Below are 6,000 nucleotides of genomic sequence, written 5' to 3' on the forward strand. Positions count from 1 at the left end.
AATTCTGACGAGCCATGTTCAGTAACAGCTTTTGGATTTTAAATCAAAAATCATTAATAAATGCTGTGTTTGTGGTAGGCTATGTAACAGCGGATGAGTTGCGGACTGCAAACGCAGCATATGTGAAAGCACAACAGGGCGTACGGATCCTGTACTGCATACGCAACGCAACACGCACCGCACACGCACTGCAGACGGAGTATGTGTGAAACGGGCGTGACCCTACATTTATTACATCAACTCAAGAAGCTGTATATGTCACAATAGAAGAAAAAAATTATAGCAATTTCTGTTTCTTGACAAATTTAAGGAGCAGTCACATTTAGCACATTTTAAAGGGGTCATATGGTTGTATTTGGTTTAATGCAATGTGTTTTAGGTTCAAAAAAAGTAATTATTTTACACACATGGTATATTATTCTTATTGTCGATTTTTACAAAGCTCTTTGTTCTGAAAAGCACTGTGTGCTCTGATTGGCCAGCGATCCAGTGCATTGTGATTTGCCCAAATACCTATTGCGTCTGACGGAAATGTCACACTAATTACCATATTTGGAACATCAGCTTGCAAAGCAGTGACAGAGGATAATGTCAGTCCTACTTGATCAAGAGCCCTAATCTGATCCGGGCCTAATAGAGCCCTAATCTGATCCGGATGATGCAGATGAGCAAACTGATCGATCAGCATCGGTAGTGCGACTGGTCCAGAAAGTATCAGATTGGTCAGTTTGCATTTGTTATAGAAATGACAAAGACTTAGAAACGGTCACAGTCAAATATTTGAGTTATACCCAAATTGTCCCCACTTCTGGAAGGCCAAAAAAAGTAGTGTGGCTTTCGCAACGAAGATCACAGCATCTACACGACATGGCGACGCAGGCGGCAACAATACTCGAGCGAAAACAAAAGTTATGCCGCCTTTCTTTGCATTTGTCCGGTGTTATGAAACTCTAGCCCCACATACTAACATAGATTTGTGGGGATGTGTTTAAAAAGTGTTTTAGGAAAGTGTGGCTGAGCCTTAACTTTAACAAATAACATATCTTTGAGTTTTGTAACTGTAGATCTTATACATGCACAAACAGCTACATAACACACACTAAAGTGAAAGAAAAAAACAAGAAATCACAACATATGACCCCTTAACTGGTGAAATACAGTCTTTCAATAGGAATCTGTTTGTGTGAGGTTGAAAGATGTCCCCACAGAGAGTTTGCAGTGGGTTTAAGAAGGTCACCCAGATTGGCAGAAAGCTCACACAAGTGGTGTCCAAACTCAATCCTGGAGAAACATTGTCCTGCCGAATTTAGCACTAATTTAATGTCTCACAATGCACTATATGGGATAGGGAATGATTCAGACAGTGTAAATATACATTCCATTGGGTCGAATAACGTCTGGTTTTGCGTAAATTTCACATGAACTGCCGCTGTGCGCACAGTGTGCTCCAGTCCATGATAGGACAGAGCGCATCAAATGTCAAAGCAGACTACAAAACCTATCGAACAGGTTTGAATTCTACTCAGAATGCTGAATTTTAAAGCGAGATGGAGGAACAGTTAGACAGACTACCACTAGAAACAGCACTGACACGCACTATTGCCATGCACCAACATGAATTACAAACTTTTTAAACAACACATTCTCAGCATGATTATGTTCACTGTTTTGCTTCAGTAACAGGTTCATATTAAATCTAAAATGGTTGCTCTTCGGCTGCCAGCTCGGCTTTATATCCCAATGTATAAAACAATCACTTGACCTTGTTTCCTACAGCATTCTTATTCTCTTGTGGCACAGTGACACAGTTGATCTTTATTTAAGCTGATATGGTTGAGGTCAGATTTGCTAGGACTGCGTTTACCACCCACTGCAATAATGCTAAGATATTATTGATAAGTCATGGTTCTTCATTACCAGTCCTTATAAAATCTCAATGGGGATCTGTTATAGTCATTACTTGGCATACAGCCCCATTCTTTGCATCATTAGGTGCGTTTACATGCTCGTTCTTAAGCCGATTATGCCCAATAAACCGACAATGAACATGGTCATGTAAACGCAGACCGCAGTAACCCGTTTTCTGTTATCGGAGTAAGGTCATAAATGGCATAAACCGGTCGGAACAGGTAGTTTTTTGCCTCTTACCTCGATTTCGCGCTGCATGTAAACGCATTAACCTGCTTTCTGTCGGCTTATTGAAGTGCGCATGTGTGATAGGTGACAAAAACGCAAACTTAGAGCAGATTTAAATGCATCCAGACAGACAGAGCGAGCGAGCGTTTTGCATGAAATAAGGACATATATCACAAACACAGACTCGTTTAAGACACAGAAAATTGTAAAGAGGTGTTCTCTCTTCTCATGCAGCAGAAGTAGCCTAGAAGAGGTTCAGTCAAAACGCTGCATAACTGCATAAGGGATAATATGAGCCGTAAATCTCCCGCTGACAAGGTGCATGCTTTATTAAACATCACAACTGACGTAACATTTGAAAAACTCAGAGTCAGATATACGGACATTATTATTTTTGACGTCACTACAAGGATAACCCTGTTTATAAATGTAAACGCGGTTAACTTGCGTTGTCCGTTTACTGGTTTGCATGTAAACGGGGAAAACTGGTTATTTAAAAAAAAAAAAAAAAAGCTGATTTTTTTGGAGTTATCTGCTTACTGGCGTGTAAACCCACCCATTGATGCTTGTCACTCACTTTAGAGGCAACTGCTAGCTTAACATAGTGAAATGTTTTGGATTTAGGTCTAGTCATGTTTTTTGGGGGTGATGTAGTGTATAGTACATAGTCTACAGTATTAAGTTCTGGATCCAGCTGTACATTTCCTGTGTTTACAGTCAATGAGCGACCAAGGCCTTGACAAATCCCTTTTGGAGCGTCTCAGGAGATCCGAGAACTCCCTTTGCTACCATCGACCCTGTTATAAAATAGACAGCTGTTTCAATTACATTTTCGAAACAAAATATGGAAAAGTACACTTTAGGTGTGGGCCTCATATTTAATAATTGAATTCAAAACTCGTGCGCTCTCTTCAGTCTTTTGAAAACGTGTTAAAGCTGCACATCAGTAATTGTGACAGCTGTCAAACCGACTTCACTAGTGAACCTTGTGTCTATGCAGTTGTACCATTTTCTCAGGCGCAAGTTTCTCTGATGGGATTTTGAATGTTCTTTCTTTTGTTTTGATTAATTGAATCTGGCTTTAGTGTAGTCTTGTATGTAGAGTAGCTCTGACCTGATTAGTTCCGTTGTAACTGCATAACTCTTTATTTACTGAATGCTTAGGTATGATAAATGCCTTCAATCAATAAATAACTCTCCAGACCCCAGTGTGCGGTTTTGACTCGCCTCATAAATGCCGCCTCTAATGAGTGAAAGAGAGAAAATTCTCATTAACAGACTGAAGGTTGAGCCTGCTTAATTTAACAGCTTTACTGTTGGTTACCGTGGTAATTACAGCCCCGCTTCCCTTTGATCTTGCCAGACAATGTTTCCCAGATTCTCCAACTCATCAGAGAAACAGCTGCTATATCAGAGAGACTCTCTATGGCAGGGAAATGAGAGACAGCTCCTCCATCACATGACACACGCTCTGAAGTCTAGATTTACAACTGGTGCCTTTGTTGAACACAATGTGCATGATTCCTGCGAGATTTCAGAGGGACCGAGGGTAAAACTGCATGCCGAAGCTTAAAGGGATAGTTCATCCAAAATGAAAATTGTCGTCATTTACTCGCCAGATTGTTCATGCTGCTTTTTTTACAATGCAAGTGAATGCTGACAAGCGGCAGAAATGACAAAAAGCCCCATAAAAAGTAGCTCATGGGTTGTGTGCTATATTCTGCTTCCAAATGTTACTGTATTCCTCACACACAGCTATTGTAAGAGTCATATAGGCTAATTTATTGGTATTTTCTTATATTTGGAGTAAGGAAGGAACGTCATGAGTAAATGTTACCGAATTTTCATTTTGAAGTGATCTATCCCTCTAACCCTGAGAGCAGAGAGTGAGAATACACTTGTCTGTGGAAATAAAAGCAATGTCGGCCAATGATCGCATGCAAACACAACCGTGTTTATGTGCAAACAGACTTTATTTTTGGTTGTACCCTATCTAGATAACCGTTGCTCATCTTATTACTTCTTTAAAGCTACCCAAGTTCACTCTTAACTCCCTTGGGTCCCCAGACCTGAACAAGTACTGAGGCAGGAGTATCTGCATAAGCTTTGATGCTCAGTTTCATATTCTCTAACATTAAAAATGTGCATATTATAACAGGCTCCTTTTCCCCGACCTCTCTGTTCTGATATTATACACAGAGATCTTTAACCACACCCTCCATCACTCAGGAAAACTTGATGCAGGTCTGTGTCTTTCTACCTACGTTCCTATAAAGTTTTGCTTTCTCTCTTTTGTTCTTAGTTAGTACCACTAATTTTATTTTATTTAAGCCAAGCCCCTTCACACCAAGAAAGATAACCATAACAATAAAAAATAACTATAAAGTTTTAATAATCTTTCTCATAGCTATAATGTTGGAATCTGTTCAGAGCTATGTTTTTCTCAGTTGATGAACAATAAAAACATTTACTGTCAATTTGAATCTAGCTGAATTAAAGGAGCTCAAACATTTGCTGTGAGCTTAAAATAAACAGAATTTTATTGTGCGTTCATGTGGGTGATAATATAGTTACTAGTTATCTTTACTTTGTGATTGAATAAAAGTAGGGCTGTCAATAGAATAATTGGCAAAAAAAGTTACTCACCTTTTCTTCTCAAGAACACAAACAAGCTGTTTTTGTCCATACAGTTAAATTCAGTGGATTTACAATGTTGGTCCCAATGTTGCTCCCTATTGACTTTCCCTGTATGGAGAAAAAATATGTCAATGGGTCCCATTAACTGTTTGGTTACTGACGTTCTTCAAATTATCTTCTTTTGTGTTCAGCAGAAGAAAGAAATTTGTACAGGTTTAAAAACAATTTGAACATGAGTAAATTATGAGAGAATTTTACATTTTTGAGTGAACTTTCCGTTTAAATGTTAAGCTAGACATCTAGATGCACCCTAGTGTGTCAGGGCGTCTAGCAACTCTGTTGGCTTGCAAGCTAGAAAAACCCAACTCTGGCCAGGCCAATCACATTGGCCCTCATTTATCAATCTTGCGTAGAAACTGGTGTATATGTTGGCGTAAGATTATGCTTACACTCCTCTCACCGCCTGATTTATGAAGCTGTGCGTACCTCTGCAATCCAGGTGTACGCAATACTTGCCCTTAATAAATGTGGCGGCTGAAAACGATCGTCATTAGAATAACACGCCCCTATATATTCAAGTCTCCGCCTCTCCCACGCCCTCATTTTACGCCATGGACAAACAGAAGACGGCAAAGAAGCGAAACTTCTCCGACGTGGAGATCGGGCGCACTCAATCATCTTACTACTCCACTAGTCAGGGCACTGACTAGGACATAAGTCAATGGGCTGACTCCCTGATCAGTGCTCTGACTACTGAACTAGTGAGATGATTGAGACGCGCCCATCGAGACAATCACCAGGGAAGTGGAAAAAAAAACGAAATTGTTTTATTTGGGAGTTTAAAGAGTGGGATTAAAGGCACCTACAAAAACAAAATATGGACCCAAATTACGAGTACTCTTAATAGTGTGGAGGTTGATAAGTGCACTCCAGCAGTTTAAATAGCTGTTTGGATGATAAATTACCATCACAATGCATTATTTTACAGCACGTTTTGAAACAATTAGCATTTAATTTCGTATCACGGCACATGTATTGGGGTGTACAATAGTGATGATGATGGGATGTGGAGTACTACCATTCATTCACATTAATAATTACATGACAATTTGTAAGATTCTTATTATTATTATGATTATTATTCTTAATGACGCTTGTTATTCAGAAGAAGAATGTCGTTTTTATTGATTTTATTATTATTTAAAAGAAGAAGGTCATTTTTTTATT

The 6,000-nt window shown here is 39.2% G+C and overlaps 1 protein-coding gene across 2 annotated transcripts in view; it reads left to right on the top strand.

The window, feature by feature from the left end:
• znf438 (zinc finger protein 438) overlaps positions 1-6,000 on the top strand; it is a 59,678-nt gene that overhangs the window by 43,944 nt on the left and 9,734 nt on the right. The gene's annotated exons all lie outside the window — the stretch shown is intronic.

Source organism: Pseudorasbora parva, chromosome 21 (assembly GCF_024679245.1).
Source record: "Pseudorasbora parva isolate DD20220531a chromosome 21, ASM2467924v1, whole genome shotgun sequence".
Lineage (NCBI taxonomy): Eukaryota > Metazoa > Chordata > Actinopteri > Cypriniformes > Gobionidae > Pseudorasbora > Pseudorasbora parva.